At 43.8% G+C, this 17,206-nt stretch overlaps 1 protein-coding gene across 2 annotated transcripts in view; it reads left to right on the top strand.

Annotated features, from left to right (window-relative positions):
• Positions 1 to 17,206, top strand: part of sorl1 (sortilin-related receptor, L(DLR class) A repeats containing) — an 86,327-nt gene that overhangs the window by 2,784 nt on the left and 66,337 nt on the right. The gene's annotated exons all lie outside the window — the stretch shown is intronic.

The following is a 17,206-nucleotide window of genomic DNA, read 5'->3' as shown; positions in this document are numbered from 1 at the left end:
ACTAAACTTGTTAAGGTCCTCGAGCAGGCATTGTAATTAGAGGTAATGACTGTCTGAGTTGGGTGCAGTGTGCATACTTGATCGTGAATCTGTTCACCTAATCAGCCTCAACTGTTGGAAGATGAGAATATCACAGGTTTGGATGACGCCATTAATGTGAAGGTCAGATGGAGCTGTGGACAGTGGCAGCTTTATGTCAAACCAAAGTTTACGGCAGGAAGTTTCAATGTATTTTCTCTGTGTCCGAATGCGGGAAGCTTCCCTCATTGTGTCAGCCATGACCAAGCTAGAATGGTGAAACCTTGAAAGCTGTGCTATCATTATTTCCCAGTCTTAGTAAGTCTTCATATCTAAGGACCTTCACTGGGCAAAATTCCTACTAAACTTCTTAGACAACCCACCTGCTTCAGCGCTCACATGCTCTCTTGAAACAGTGTGTTGTCCTAGAAGTGCAACACTTCAAACAGCTGCAGTTTGTCTGATTTGATAAAATTGATATCAAATAATTGATAAAAATGCAGAAACACCCAGGAGTTCACGATAGCACTCAAGTTATTAAAAAATAGAAAATGCTAAGATTTTATTAGGCTGCAAATGTGTTCAAGGTTTTTTTTTTATTATTCATTGATCTGCAGAGTATCACTTATTTAGTCTTTAGGTTTCTGTTTTTTCATATTTAATAACCTCGAACTAGAGTATATTTGGTTTTAAAACCACTTAAGGGACACTTAAACTATGTAGAATTACACTTTTGTCAAAGTTTAAAAAAAATGTTGCGTAATTCAGCACCTGAGGCGCTGCAGGTTCACACGTCTGGATCTGAGCAGTGTCTTCTGTCTGTCTGTGAACAGCATTAGTCACGTCTCTGTTATTATGATCTATCATAACAGCACTACAGCGTTTTACATGGTATAAAAGTGTCGTATCAAAATATCATTATGGTAATATTATGATTTTGCCAAAATTAACTTGATCTAACTTTGAGGTTAAATCAACCAACCCTTCTTTCCACTGATGCGCTGTGGGTTGGGCTTTGGCTCAGCCACTCAAGGACTGTCACTCATTGTCCTGAAGCCATTCTATTCTTCTTCTAGCTGTTTGCTTCAGGTCAGGATTAAAAGTAAAGTTAAAGTAAATAAAACTGTACAAACTGCTGTCAGAGAGTTCCAGAGTCTGGGGGCCAATGTTGCTCTGTCTCCTATAGTTTTCAGCCTCATATGCTGCACAGCCAGCAGGACCCTGATCACATGACATCACGGGTAGGGATGCTAATCGAGAACCGGTTCTTGTAGCGACCCAGTTCTCGGTAGTTCAGTTTCTTTGAATTTTTAGTCTGTTTATCGATTTAGCCGTTCCACTTGCACTTCACTATACACTACAAGTGATTTCAGTTCATGTACCAGTGAAGGAAAATAGTGGGTCAAGAGCACGGGTATGATGAGAGCATGATGGTGAAGTGCAAACGCTCTGTGCAAGCGTCTGCACAGACAGCATGCTGAGGCTAAGCTAGCCAAGAATCCAGAGTGATGTTAAAGCTGACCCAGCCCTGCAGACTCACCTCCAACTTCAACAGGTACCAAACTGTTTCTACTGGTTTCTAAAGTAGAATCACCATGGTGATGGCTTTGAAGTCTGTTTGTGCTGGTTTCATTCCTGCTTTGTGCTGTAAACTTAGCGTTAATGGCTAAATACTAAATGGCGTTGTTCCCGCTGGTGCAGGGTCCGCTCTTCAGCAAAGGTTTCTCCACTTGGTTCAGTCCAAGGCGTCCTCAGGTGATGCGTTGACGGTCTTAATGTCCTCCTAAATTTTGTCCATCCACTGTTTCTTCAGTTTGCCTCGAGGCCGGCGTCCTTCTGGGTCGGTTCTCATAGCCGTTTTTGCTACAGAGTTCTCATCACTTCGAATCACGTGTCCATACCACCTCAGGCGGGACTCAAGCATCTTTTCCTTAATTGGGGCTACACCTAGTCGCTTCTGTATGTCTTTGTTCGTAACACAGTCCCATCTTGTAATTCCCAGGCTCCATCGAGCATGCGCATCTCCATGGTGTTTAGGGCCTGTTCATGTGTGGTCAATGCGGGCAACACGCGGAGTCATACAGGGCTACTGGGCAACCACCGTTTTGTAGATTTTTCCCTTGAGTCGATCTGGCACTCTTCTGTCACAAAGGACACCAGTGACTAGAGCAGGGTGATATGACCAATAATATTTATCATGATATACATTTGAAAATTTGCAATAACGATATAACTAGCGATATAACTGACGATATAATTGACACTAGACAAAATACTTTACCACTCCACAACTTTATTAGTGCAAAAAAAACCAAAAAAACACTGCAAATGCAAATTCCTTGCTGACAGTTTGACCAAAAGGCATTTCCAGTGGAAACCGGCCGACATATCCTCAGCATAACCATGTATAATATCCACAAAACTTAAAAAGAGGTTATACACACACAATACGGTAATATTATGTTGAAGCACAGTACGTATCACTCCACAAGGCTCCTGCCTACGATAGCTGTAATGCTCCCACAATCTATCAAGCGGTGCGGCTTCGTAGCTAGCAAAGTCTTACTAAAACATTTGACAGATTATGTGTAGCACATAAAATCGTTTCGAGGTCAGTAAACACAACCAGAATTCATACATAAGGCACACGGGATTATAAGGGGCTCTGTCGACTTTCAGAAAAATCAAAGGATTGATTTTAAGTGTGCCGTATTTTCCAAAAAACACGGTAATAACGACGGCCCGCTAGCATGCGCTACCAAAAATAGTGCTTCGTTGTGTATCTGACGGACAAACACCAAACCAGTTCCACACCAATCAATCAATCAATCAATCAATCAATCAATCAAGGCTTTATTCGCCACGTGCAGGTTGCCCTGCAGTGAAATAGGACCCCCCCCCCCCCGACCTTACACACACAACACAGACATCACATGGGGATACAGGTCGGAGATTGGTAGCGTTACAGAAAAAACACTGAAATATACACTACAATGGGAAAGTACAAGAGGAAAAAAAGAGACCTCTACTCATGCTGGGCTCCTGGGAGGACAGCATGAGAACAGGAAACTAAAAAAGTCCTCTGCACAGAAAAGCACATAAATGTCCACAGCACAACATTATGGAACACGTGACAAGCCACAGTGTCGGGTGGGGGGTGAGGAGTAATCCGAAGCAAACACAGCAGCCATCCTGCCCAGCGCTACCATTCCAGCGCGGGCTCAGACCCGCCGTGTTCCCAGGAGGGAACAAGCATCGAAGGCGTTTGGAAAGGGAGGGGGGATGAGCGTGTGCATATCAGTGTATGTTTGTGTGTGCGTGTCCAGAGTTCAGCTGAGACAGTGTCCTTCGCCCTGCTAGGCTAAGTAAACAGTCTTCCAGCCAACCCAGGTGGCCTTGCATGGAATGGGAAGGAACAGACTAAACACAGTCGTTATCAGGGTGTTTTTGTTCGGCTCCAGCCTTGCGACCGCAGCTGGCGCTGAAAGGGTATCCGCATGAAGTGATGGTGCTTTTAACCACTGAAGTTGCAGCATTTTTACAAACCAATTCTGGTTCATCCGTTTTATTGAACGATCCGCTTTCGCCCTTCTCATTCTCCATGCTTTTTCCGCCATGTGCGTTTGAAAACAAAGGCACTGCACATGCACGTTTTACCCATATTCTATCGTGATATTTCATTTTCTTATCATTGCCCAACATTATACCGGTATTACCGTGAACAGTATGATATGGCCCAGCCCAGCCCTACCTGTCGCCATTTTAACCAGGCTGCATTTATTCGTGCTCGGACATCGGAGGGGATATTTCCATCGTAGCTGATAGCTGAGCCCAAGTAGCGGAACTCTTCTGTCTTCTTCAACTCTTCGTTGTCAATTATGATGATGCCATCAGTTTGGGGGCCTCCTTCCAGGTATTCGTTGTTTTTCTCGTATTGAGCCGCATACCGTATTCATCGAGCTGGGTCTTCCAGAGTTGAGTCGTCGTTTGGGTCTCTTCTCTGTCTTTGCTGGTGAGGAATACGTCATCAGCAAAGAGGAGAGACCATGGATGAGGTAACTGGAGGTCGCCCGTGATGGTATCCATATAAAGGATAAAGAGGAGGGGTGATAGAGCTGATCCTTGGTGGACTCCGACGCTAACTGGGAAGGGAGGTGATAGTCCAGCAGCGCATCGGACTGAACTGGTGACGTTGTCGTAGAGGAGCTGTATCCATTTGACATACGCCTCAGGGACACCATGCAATCTTAGGCAGTGCTATATGAGGTCATGGGGTACCCTGTCGAAAGCCTTTTCAAGGTCTAGGAAGGCTGTACCGTCTTGTTCTTTTCCCTTTGCTTCTCCAGCAGGAGGCGGGCAGCGTGTATGGCGTCAGTTGTTCCGCATCCCTTTACGAAACCGCATTGGTTGGGGGTGACGTTGACAATTTCCTGAAGACGTGCATCGATGACTCTTTCGAATATTTTCACCGTGTGACATAGTAGGCGAATAGGACGATAATTTGAGCATTCGGCTACATCCCCTTTGTTCTTCCATATGGGTATGGTAATACTGGTAATACTGGTCGTCCAGGCCTTCGGGACTTCCCCTGTGCTGAAAGTCTTGTTAAACAATTCTGTCAGGATGACCATTCCCGGTCGCCCGAGAAGCTTCCAGACTTCGGTTGGGATATCGTCTGGTCCAGTTGCTGGTCCAGTTGCTGGTCCAGTTGCTGGTCCAGTAGGAAGATATGTTTCAATAACTGTTGAAATTGGTCTGAAACTGCTAAGAAGGCTTGAGCTTCAGTTTGAATTTAATTTTTCTAAGGGACCACAAGATGAACCACGAATGTTGTGGAGGGCAAAACCAATAAGCTGAACTCAATTCTGCTCAATATTAATTTGATCTCTACATAAAGTGTTACTGGTAAGAACAGATGTTACGATTAGGCAATGAAAGGTATATACTATACTAGGGTATAGTAACATACCAACGTTTTATCAGCATTTAATCAAAATGAAGCCTTAAAATTTCAATGACTTTTAACTTTAAGAAGCTTTATTGTTATAGCTGTTCTTTAGTCTGTTTTGGGCTTGAACAAGTGCTTTAAAGTCAGCATCACTGTCTGATGTGGAAATTCGAAGCACAGTCGTATCAACAGGAAATGCCAAATCTGCGTAGCGCTCAGAAGCAGAAGACTATGTCATGATCTTGCTTTTCACAAAACTCTTACATTTCGGCTCTCTGTTTAATACTTTGTCCAGGCTGAGCCGTCTAACAGCTGAGGGGTGGCTTCTGTCTCCCAAAGTGTACCAGACTGTGATTAAGTGCTCTGTCCTGATCAAGTGAATTATTATAATTACAACACCAACACCATGGTTAATTTTTAGCACTGACTGACACAGCACCTCCTCATGTATAATACGGTTCAAAAACTCCAATTTTATTTCTCCATTCATTTCAGTCTCTTTATCTTTACGTGATTGAAAAGTCGAACATTCACCCATCGGTTGTAACACGTGACAGTTTGTCAGGCGTAACCAAGCATGCTGTCATAGTCCCTTTGATTCAGTGCATTTCTGCCATCTCCCTGTAATTTCAAACTCATTGTTGTCACATGTGCAAGCTGGGATATGAGTAACTGGGTTTAGTCATGGACTTCACAGGTCTCGTCCAGAGCCAAAAAGAAAAAGTCAAAATGATCTGCTTGGCTTTTAAACAAAGCTCCAGATTTCCTGCAACGTCCTCGATCCGTCTTATGGTTTGCCTGGAGAGGGGCAGAGTCTCAAATGCTTCTTATTTCTCAGGGGATATCAATGCAGCAGAGTTTAACAAAGATAAGGGACCCATCAGATACTGAAATAGCCAAACTGGTCGGGACTGGTCCAGTGTGATTCGTGTACACTCTGGAGCTGGTTTTCCTTGCAGATCTCTCTGCATTCATTCTTCTCTGACCAGCTTTGCTGTTGCGTCTGCTGAGAATCATTTTTAACTTGATGCTCCCATCAACAGTCTCATTTTCAATGCACAGCAATGAGCCAAACTGTTAAAACCACATCTAATATTATCTAATATTACATAATTTTAAGGACTGACATGAGCATGCACTACAACCTGCAATCCACTTCCTGGATGGTTCTGTGCTCAGCTGGATCGTTAGTTTGAATTTCAGGCTGAGAGTAAGGGGAACATCAAACTTACAAACCCCACTGAGGTGCAGTGGGGCTCTCCCACACCCATGTCACATGTCACAGGTTTTTTGTTTTTTTTAAACATACACTGAGACGTTGACACAGAGAGGAAATAAAACGTGTTTTCATAGATTACTGTCTGGTGGTGTGCACGGCTAGTCCATTAGATGATCAGTTGTTGGTGTTCACCTGAGATATTCACCAGTTAAAGTGATTATTCATATTTTCTTAATGTCTGTTGATTGTTATGTATCTGTATGGCAGGATGCAGCAGCCTCTGTCTCAGGAAGTTGTGAAAAAAACTGTGAAGTAAAACAGATGAGAACCACAGTAACCAGTGTTGGTCGGCAGTGCTTTGATGTAGAAAATCAACCTTTCTTTGTAGGCTGCAGCACAGTGCTGGTCCTCATTCAGTGCTGGAAGCTAATCTGCAAAGAAGGCTTCTGCTGCTAGCATTCATGCTAGTCACACTCAGCAAACTAATCTGACCAATGAGCCGCCTGCGTTTCAGTGATAGGACTTGCTTAAAATTCTGATTAATGAACACAAAAAAATTACACAGACAATTTTAAACCTCATACATTAAGGCTGGACGTTGGACTTGCTGTATTTCACCTCGGCCTGTTAATACACACACAAAAATACTATTTTTGTTACCTAGTGCCACACAATAAGACCAGCCCAGGCATGTCTGAGAGCAGGAGCCATGTTTCAGGCTTCAGTGTAGTAAAAATTGAGCTGCTTCTACAGCCTGTGACAAAGCACCAAACATGCAAGAAAACTCTTACCGCTAAAGGGGGAAACGACAGCCGCTGAGCCAAAAAACACACTGCTAAAGACAACCAAGCTAGGAAGGAGGCGATGCTAACAGCTGGTGATGTAAGGCTGAAGAGTAAACCAAACATCGCTGTAGCATTTGCTATTTACGCTCTAAATCACAGGCGGAGCAAATGGTGGATGGAAATTACTGATGCAGTTATGTGGTGGTAAAAGCAGCTGGTTAAAAAGCTCGACAGCGTCCCAGGTAGAAAATATTTCTCACTTTTATTATGAGGCAACATTGTGCAGGCTCCTGGGGAATTACAAGGAAAAACTACTTTAGTTATTGTAAAACAGGATTTACCAACACTTCCAGGGAAAACACTGCCTAACTTTAGCTTATGCTGTGTCGCTGCTGTTGCTGCCGGCACCTCGTAGCATCAGTGACAGTGGAAACCAAGGATGGATAATGCTGTTTGTTTTGTTAGCACAAATCAATGCTGCTATCTGCAAGCTGCAGTCACTGCAATTTCTTTCTCTATGTCATCATAAATATAATTATCGCAAATGTCCTTGAAAGTTTTTGATTTTCATTGTGGATTTTAAGGCTACGTTTTCCATCTCGAGTTGATTCAGACAAACGTTAATCTGCTGGATCTCACACAGCACAAAAGGAATGTGCTTTGTCAAGCGATTTGTGGGTATTTTGAGCGTAGATAATTCAAAAAAAACAATCGGGGACAATAACCACAGTTTTGATCTTTGAGACTTTCCTCTACACGACTGTTCTGTTTAAGGAGAAGTTGGACAGATGTGCACAGAGAGACCAATAAATATGTCACACAACCCAACTGACGGGGCGCTCACTTTAGACATCCCGTACATTTCAATGCCCCCACACCGCCCATGTCTTCAAACTGCACTAGTGTGTGACAGAAACGTGCATGGTGCATGTGAGCTGCGCGATCAGCTGGAGTTGGTGTCGTGTTTACAGCAGCATCGATCTCTCCACCCTGAAAGCAGTAGACGCTGTCCTCTGAGCAACAGCGCGCCTCTTTACGCTCTGCTCTGATGCTTGTGTGCTGATTCTGGTGCTCAAACCCTCTTTAAAATTCACCACACTGTCTCACTGTGAGCTGTCTGCACGCAGCCCACTGTGTGTGCATCTGCTCCGGTATGAAAATGACTTCATTGGTTTTTATCTGGTCGAGTTTGTAAAGCTGCTGTAAGACGTATCAAGCAGAGCCTTCTCGGTGTGGGCCAACTTGGGCCCATGTCTCAGTAGATCTTTGTAGCATTCATCATTTTCTATCGAGTGGGGGCATACCACACAGTAACAAGGATGTTCAACATTATCATTTGCCTGCCTTTCATTTGCTTTCATGCATTATTTTGGTGTGGAAGTTCTGGAACACCTTGCTTTGTGAGTCTGCAAAGAACTCGGAGGTCTGCAGTCACACTGGGAGGAGAACAGGGGCTCAGTTGTGTCTCGTCCCTGTTGCACTAAACCACCGGCCGGCCTGAGCATGGACACTGGACAGTCAGCTCGAGGTGAGAGCGCTGCGAGACTTCTCTGCCGGCCAGTCCTGCAGAGATGATGTCATTGTTTCAGTCGGGCTTCGTCGACTCTCTTGGCCACGCTGCCACCCCCCAACGCACACACACAGCTGAGCTGAGGAGTGGGGAGGGTGGAGAATGGGCTGAATGCCCATGCATATCGTTGGTGCAATCCACTCCTTGGTACTACCAGACACTGAGCTGACCGCCTCCATCCTTCCAAAGAAATATGAAAGCACTAGAAGGGTGGGAAGCAAATGTGAGAGTTTAATAGAAATCTTTCATGTTTTTCCTTTCATGGTGGCGAGATACTTGGAGCAGTTAATACTTTGTTTTTGTGTGTGTGATTTCTTAATCCAAATTTTGACTGAAAAGATGAGGTATGTACAAGCACCACAAGAATATCAGTGCCATGCAGACTGCTTTCTGTGATAAAGCCCACTCGCGAGGCCCTGCGGTATTATAATTATATACTTCAGCATCCACTTTATGACAATAACTAACAGAGCGGCGGTCTCGTCCAGCTCCACCATGTTGAAGTGCAGCACTCGACCTCAGTATAGTGGCACAGGATGCTCTCCATTTGTTGTAGCTTCCGGTTAGTGCAGCTCTCTGTCCAGAGCTGCTGTCTCTATCCACGGTTCAAGACTGTGGAGCTGCACCCTGTCTAACAGTGGGCGAGAGTCTTCTCCGTCAGAGTCTTGATCGTCTGTCCAGGAGAAGCTCAGAATGTTCAGCTGCTGCTGAGCGTTTATGAGGAACAATGTTGATGATATCTTTTGTAGGACGGAAAAAAAAAGCTGAAGTGAGTAACTGAACCGGATCTCCGTGTGAACCGCTTGTGTCTTATGGTGCTGTTTTGAGTACATTCCAGCTCCTGGAGCTTTTGTCAGGAATGTTAAAGATGGATTTCTTGGTGTAGGGTTGCAGAGTTATGCTCATGTACGAACATGGGTAAAACTGCACAGCGGCGTTCAAACAGGCAAAGGGATCAAGTTGAGCTGTGTCCTGTAGTCAGATGTTGGGTGGTAGAGCGCAGTCTATGCACGTATCTGCATTTACCCAGGGAGCAGTCTTTACACTGGGTTACCTCTTTGTCTGGATCTTGTTTGATTTGAATGTTAATGTTTCACTCGGTGCTAATCCTGCTCTGCTGATGTGTGTGTGGCCTGCTCCCAGTGACTCATGCATAAGCCTGGTTTGCTGTATTTCACCTCAGCCTGTATGAGGCTGACACGTCTCATACAGAGCACCAAACACTGCAACAGCATGTGCCACATGAACCATTTCTCCACCTGGATGATGTGATAAATAGACTGTTTTTTATATATAGTACACAATAGGGCAGGGCAATATGGACAAAACTATTTATCCCAATATATATTTGAAAATTTGCGATATAACTGACGCGAGACAAAAACAAAATACTTTATAACTCCACAACTTTATTAGTGCAAAAACCCCTCAATTCTTTTTCACTTAAACAAGCAGCTGTTTTTTATGTGCATTAAAGTTATATAAAAATGTAACTGTGCAAATACAAATTCCTTGCTGACAGTTTAACCAAAAGGGATTTCCAACGGAAATGGGCCGACATATCCTGAGCATAACCATGTATAATATCCACACAAGTTAAAATAAATAAGTCAAATACGTATTTTTTGGACCATAAGGCGCATGAAGCGAAACCAAACAGTCAGATAAGTCAAACTTTTCTCAACTCATCCTTCTTGCTTCCTCCACTTCTGCACCGTTGATTCATTAATGCTGAAATCTCTCACAGCTGCTCTATTCCCATGTTCTACTGCGTGACTGTGAGCATGTCTCTTAACAGGAGCCATTTTGGGCTCCTTATACACACAATACGGTAATATTATGTTGAAGCACAGTACGTATCACTCCGCGAGGCTCCTGACTCCGGTAGCTGTAATGCTCCGACAGTCCATCAAGCGGTGCGGCTTCGTAGCTTAGCAAAGTCACACCGCTTTAGCTTACATTCACCCATTCGAAGAACCACTTTCTTCTACGCTGTTTCTAAGTGTTCCTGTCTAACACTCACACGCATTCATACTCCGATGGATGCCTCAGAGAGCATCATAGATAGGATATTTGGCTTGCAGACTGGGATCGAACCACCAGTAGGTGACCTGCTCTACCACCTGAGCTATAGCCACCCCGGCTTTCTTCTTTTCAAAAGATCTCTGAGCAGAGCAAGGGCTACTGTGAGAAGCTGCATTTCAAGCAGGTGACGTTGGAGTCTGACTGCTTTAGAGGCGATTTGCCAGACAGATTGACGACTGTCACAGTCGCATCCTAACTCACCGTCTGCAGGGAAAGTCTTGCTTGGTTCCTCAAGTTTTGACACAAACAGACTAGCACACGTTTTTAAAGCGAATCCAATTAAAAGGTGTTGTATTAGACACAAAGGACTGATTGTGTTTCCAGATGATCCAAAAATTCAGTGTGTAGGCTGAGTCACGTTTACTGAAGATTCAGGGTTGGGCCTGCAGCTCTGAACATCACCAGCTGCTGAAGAACACGAAGGTTTCTCTTCAGTGTTTTCACAAACCTTCAGCTGCACACAGGATGATCTAATTTCAGTTTACTGTGCTTTCAGCCACGAATGTCTCATCTGTACTCAAACATCCATCACTGTTCACGTTTATAGAAATCCTCATGGCAGCAAAAAGAATAATGTGATCGGTTTAAATATATATATCCTGAGCATAACCATGTATAATATCCACACAAGTTAAAAAGAGGTGCTTTGCAACATTAAACTGCAGTGTTCCAAATAAAAAAGTCAAATACGTATTTTTCGGACCATAAGGTGCACGGGATTATAAGACACATTAAGCAAAACAAAGCAGTCAGATAAATCAAACTTTATTCAACTTCCTCCACTTCTGTACCATTGATTCATTAATGCTGTATTCTCTCACAGCTGCTCTATTCCCATGTTGTTGCAGTATATGAATGACTAACCTCGTATTGTGGATGGATTATCTCAGTTGTTCTCCTGACTGAAGTTTGGTCCGTTTACAGCATCCTGCCATGCCACTGTATTTGTCTCTAACCATCAGGAACCTTCACGTTAACTTTTATCGAGTGGAAAAGTGTTAGTGTTCATCCTCCAGCTTCACTGTTTATGTTATGCTAACATAGCGGTGTCGCTAGCAATCACGTAGCACATCATTATATAGCAGCTAGCCCAACTTCAGTAACCCTACAAACGTCACTGCTGTTTAGTTTTCTGTCTTCATTTATGTTGGAAGTGACAGCAGAGCTGTACGTTTTAAAATTTTCAGAAATCTCTCAGTCAGAACATGCTATATCATGTTTAGGTAACTAGCGAAACTAGCGCGCTAACTTCCGCTAACTTCCTGCTAACTTCTAACTCCGTGAAATGTAATAAATTCTGTTTTCATGGATGCCTGGATGTTAAAATTAATTGTTACACCTGGTAAAGCGGCAACGCTGATCATTTTATTAAAGATGAAAGAATTTAGACAGTTTTTAACTCTCAGTCATGCTGCAGTGTTCGTTTGACTTTGGGACCTGAAGCAGACGGAGTTTTGGACCCAGGTTACTCCCAGATTTACGAGCATCTTAGTCCGACAAATAATAATAATGATAATAATAATAATGGATAGCATTTATATAGCGCTTTTCGGGACCCCTCAAAGCGCTTTACAATACCACTATTCATTCACTCTCACATTCACACACTGGTGAAGGCAAGCTACAGTTGTAGCCACAGCTGCCCTGGGGTAGACTGACATACAATACAGCAATAACAACGGCCCGCTTGCATGTTCCACATCACTGAAGTTGCAGCGTTTTTACAAACCAGTTCTGGTTAATTTCTTTCACTCAACAATCCGCCTTTCTCATTCTCTGTTGCCGCCATGCTTTTTGGCCATGTGCGTATGACAACAAAGGCACTGCACATGCACATTTTACTCATATTCTATTGCGATATTTTATTTTCTTATTGTTGCCTAACATTGTACCGGTATTACAATGAATGATATGATATGGCCCAGCCCTACCGTGGAGCAATGACAGGAGGAGACTGGCCTAAAAGACAAAGTACATTTTTCCATCTTGCTGGCTGTGTGTGTTGTGTATGATGAAATGGCAGCAGGAGTGTGCTATGAAAGTCGGTGTGATGCTCGGGGCAATGTTCTGCTGCGTTCATGTGAACGTTCGACATGTAACCGGGACTCGTAGTAAGTGTACTCCCTGATGGCCTCATTCAGCGGCGTGATGTGTGGCACACTGAACCAGGCAGGAGTGTTTGGAACAGGCCTCCTAATTCCTAGATTTCAGTGTGTTTAAGCACATTGAAAAACAGCTGCTGACACAAGTTTCAGTAACAGTGGCACATTTTTCTGTCTGCTGCCAGTACAGGTGTGTCAGGATACAGTGCTGCTTGTTTCCCTGCACTAACGACAGCAGTCTGAAGCCAGGCGGTCTGTTGAACCACTGTTTATGTATATATGTGTGGATAATGTAAAGAATGAATTTCAGCAGCAGCTGCAGTAAGTCCAGGTTGTTCAGAGTATTGTGGAATATGAGGAAAACAAAGTTGAAGCCTTATGGGTGTCTGTGAGTGTTGTGACTTGAGTTGGATGATTTTGGGGCCTTATTTTAAAAAGTGACTGAGCTCAACAGACCTCTGGAGCGTGCTCATCATCTCTGCTAACCCACCCAAATCCTTGACATAACTGTGTGCAGGCAAATTGAATTGTTGGTAATGTAGGCATGAGTAAGAAGTGGTTCTGGAATAAATGAAGATGTATCTGGTTCTGCTTATTAAACACAGCTCTGGTAATAGTAGCACAGCAGGGCTCGCAAAATCGCTAGCCCGACGTCCCGGGGCTAGCGATTTTTCCAGTCGGGCTACCAAAATCTATCTCTGCCCTGCCCGTCGGGCTATCGTAGGAAGGGAAAATATATGTCAATGCTTTTGCATTCTTTCGGAAATTTCGTTTGAATTTGCTTGTTTTTTTTTGCTTTCACTTTGCAATCGCGCGAACTGTGTATAGAGAGCGACAGCACTGATTGGTGAGTGACGATAATTTGCGCACCAATTCCTCTGACATCGTCTTATCAATCGTTAGCTTACTATGCAAACATGACAAGTGAAATCTCCCGCAGCTTAAACATGTGAGAGGTTGAGCGCGCAGAGAATCGCTGAGCGTTATGTGAGTGCCTGTGTAAAAGCAGCAGGATATATATTTTAGTTCTGCTGAGCCAAATAAGACAGGTCAGCGTGAAGAAGTGACAGCCAAAGAAAAGCTTACCACAAAACGGAAAAGTTATGACAAATCAGACTATAAGGCAAAAAATAAAGTGCAGCTTTATGGTTTCATGGACAAAATAATTTCTGTGGCTGCAATATGACGAGCTAAATAATAAACAGGGCTGCACATAAGTGGTCCGCAGGTGCATTCGCTGTCAAAATAAAAAACGCGCACAAGATAAGAAGTTGCAACGTGTGTTTGCGTACATAAGATTTTCTGGAGGAGGACAGACATTTGTTTAGAACTCTTAAAGATGTCGAAGAAGCTCCTTTAAGCAATTTGGTGTTCCTCCACCTCCAAAGAAATGTCAGGAGTCCGAACCACAAAAGAACCGCGTATTCTCGGAAAAGTAGTTGCAGGAGGTGAGCTGGCTTCAAACAAATGATGAACGCACAGAGATGTGGTGCGGAATGTGCCGTGAAAATCCCACTCTAGTGGACAAAAACAGTGCCTTTTATATGGACGCAAACACGCGTTGCAACTTCTTATCTGGTGCGCGTCTTTTATTTTGACAGCAAATGCGCACATGCGGACCACTTATGTGCACCCGTGTAAATAACATAATGTTCTGCCGGGTGTGTTGTTGCTTTTCCCTCGATTTCTGAGTCGACAAGCGCCTTTGTTACTGGGACCAGTCATTTTAAGAAAGACCCCCATTAGAACCCATGAGAAATGCAAGAAATGCATTATTGCTCAGTCTGCAATATCTTTCCCAGAACAAACACCAATTGCAAATAACATACTAAAAATAAACCTGAAAAATCTGTTTAGAACAGCTACTATGTTACAAAGAGTGAACTACCACTGGCACAATTTAGCCATCTTTGCAAACTTCAAAAAGCAAATGGCCTCGATCTTGGTTCCACTTGCCTCTTACCCGTGACTTCAGTGGAAATTTCAAATTCAGGATCTGACACAGACTGATTCATGTTCTACACAGTTCTTACAAGTTCATAGAAATTTCTGTTCAATTAGAACCAAGTATTTGAGTTGATGATTGTAATTTTTATACAATGTGGTAATTTGTGTTTCAACAATTTTTTGATTAATGTTTTGTTTCCGTTACAATATTATACATTAATGTATAATATTGTAATGGAAACAAAACAGGAAACAAAACATCAATCAAAAAATTGCTCTCTTTTTTTATTCGGGCTACTTAAATTTATTTTGGGCTACCAAAAACTGAAGAGTCCCTGCCCGAAGGGCTACCAGGGATTTTGAAATTTTGCGAGCCCTGCACAGTCTGATTCAAACGCTGGTTTGCAGTGTGAGTAAAGCGTTGCAGTGCTGATGTTAACCTGGTGCTTCATGCTGCAGGGTGAGTGACGGAGCCGCTCCGGTCTGTTAGCTCTCAGGGTTTCACCTTGGAGCGCTGGAGCTTGATGAGAAGCGAGAGCTCCTTCCCTTCTGCACGTTACGATGATTTGGTTTGCTGGTTTTACTGGATCCTGTTTCACAGAATGTGGAGGGTTAAATATGGAAAACATCACGTATTGTCTGCGAAACACTGAGACGAGGAGCGCTGCAGTACAGTTCCCCTGATGGCTGCTTGCGATGCCCTCTCCTCTTCATCCCACAAAAAGTGGCTACATAACTGTCAGAAAGATTGATGGACGTGAGCATTTAAGGAGCTCCACGCTTCAGGACTGCCGGCCGTGTTGCAATGAGGAAGAAAAAACAGGACAGGCAGTGAGTCGTGACATTTCACTGACCTTAGGGCGGCTTCATCAGTGTCCTAAATAACAACACAAAGATGGGATGTCTCTCTTCTGCTGTTACTAAGCTACAGCTTGCCCCCTTGTCAAAACTCTGAAGCAGTGCTGACGGTGTTTTTGTTTCCTGGACAGATACGAACTGGAACTGAGCAGGAGACTTACCATCAGCTGTTTCTGCACAATGTTCTGTAGGACAAAAACATGACACAGACTATTCCTATGAAATATTACTGCTTTCTTTAAAAGGACAAAATCCTACAATTAAAAAAAATGTTAAAACTTAAGTCCATGGTAACCATGGTAACAGCAAGTGCTATTGAGTATGACAAACATCCAGTGAAGCTGTGGCGGTGGGTGGGGTAAAAGGTGGGTACTGAATATAAATCCTCTTCATTAGTGTTGCAGAAAGCTGGGGGAGTAAATCTGTGCGCCCCCACAGTCAGCAGAGCTACAGCAGGGCAACGACAGAGTGACCTGCAACAGTTATGACGACTCTTACCGCTAACCCCGAAACTGACATGGGTCAGATTAGAAGCGAGGCTTTTATTTTGTGTAACCGTGGGAAACGGAGCTGCCCAATTAGCAACGTTCTTGTTGTGTAAAAAGTGCTTAAGTGTCAGCACTGAAGCCATAAGAGTTTTTAAAGCTTGCATGAAGTTCTCTCGAGACTGCAGCCCGCTCACGTGTAATCAGCCGGCTGGCAGCTCCACAACATTTTTGTAGCCTGGTGTAAATTGTTGGACTTCCTGTCGCAGAGTCAGATCAACGGCGATCTCCACCGTCTCAGCTGGAGGTAAACAGTGCGGCTGTACATGCGGTGAAATGGCAGTGGGGGGCTCTGTGGAGGGATCGGCGTGTCTTAAAAAACACTATAAAACATTTTACTGTGAGTTTCTGGGAACCCTCAAATATGCCTGTTGAAGCCCTGATCTATCAGCGACAGGAAGCGTGCGTGACGGGTCACGTTACGATCAGCTGAGCCTGAACCACAAAGCCTGATCTCTGCAGGGGTTCACCACCACTTCATGGAGCTTGGAACAAATATGCTGTGTTGCTGGGAGTTAGGGCTGTCACGATTAGTCGACTATCAAAATCGTCGACGACTAATTTAATAGTCGACGCGTCGTTTGAAGCTTTGTAAGATCCCAAAAGACGCAGGAATCAGTAGCAGGATTTAAGAGTGTAATAACGGACTGAAACAGAAGATGGCAGCACTGCATGTACAAGGATGCCAGCTGCCGTTAAACCCTGAAGAAGAAGAAGCTGTGTCCCAGAATTCATAGCGCGGCCCAGCTCAGTTTCCAACAATGGCGGCAGCTAGTTAGTTTTAATATTACTCTTATTATTCTTTCTGGGTCACAAAATAAACGTTTAACATATTTTCAGGCGGGAATGTAGCTGTGTAAACCTCAAATATCTGCTCAGTTTATCAAGACACCACATATTTTAAAAAGCGCTCCGCGTTTTCGGAGTCTGTTACCCACTAGCTGGATAGCGAGCCGGGGGCAAGGCTAACTAGAGCCGGTGAGAACACCGGACTCCCGGCAAATCGTTTTCAAACCCACCGCCGTCTTTCGCTACTCAGGTTAAACATGATATATAAGTCACTTAGATAACTTAAAAATGTTATTGTTTGGCTTTTTTCAGTATTTTATTTGTTCCTGAGTGAATCGGT

The sequence above is a fragment of the Perissodus microlepis genome, chromosome 14, assembly GCF_051167445.1.
Source record: "Perissodus microlepis isolate ML-2025 ecotype Zambia chromosome 14, ASM5116744v1, whole genome shotgun sequence".
NCBI classification, from domain to species: Eukaryota; Metazoa; Chordata; class Actinopteri; order Cichliformes; family Cichlidae; genus Perissodus; species Perissodus microlepis.
This window is presented reverse-complemented; position numbering and strand designations above follow the sequence as displayed.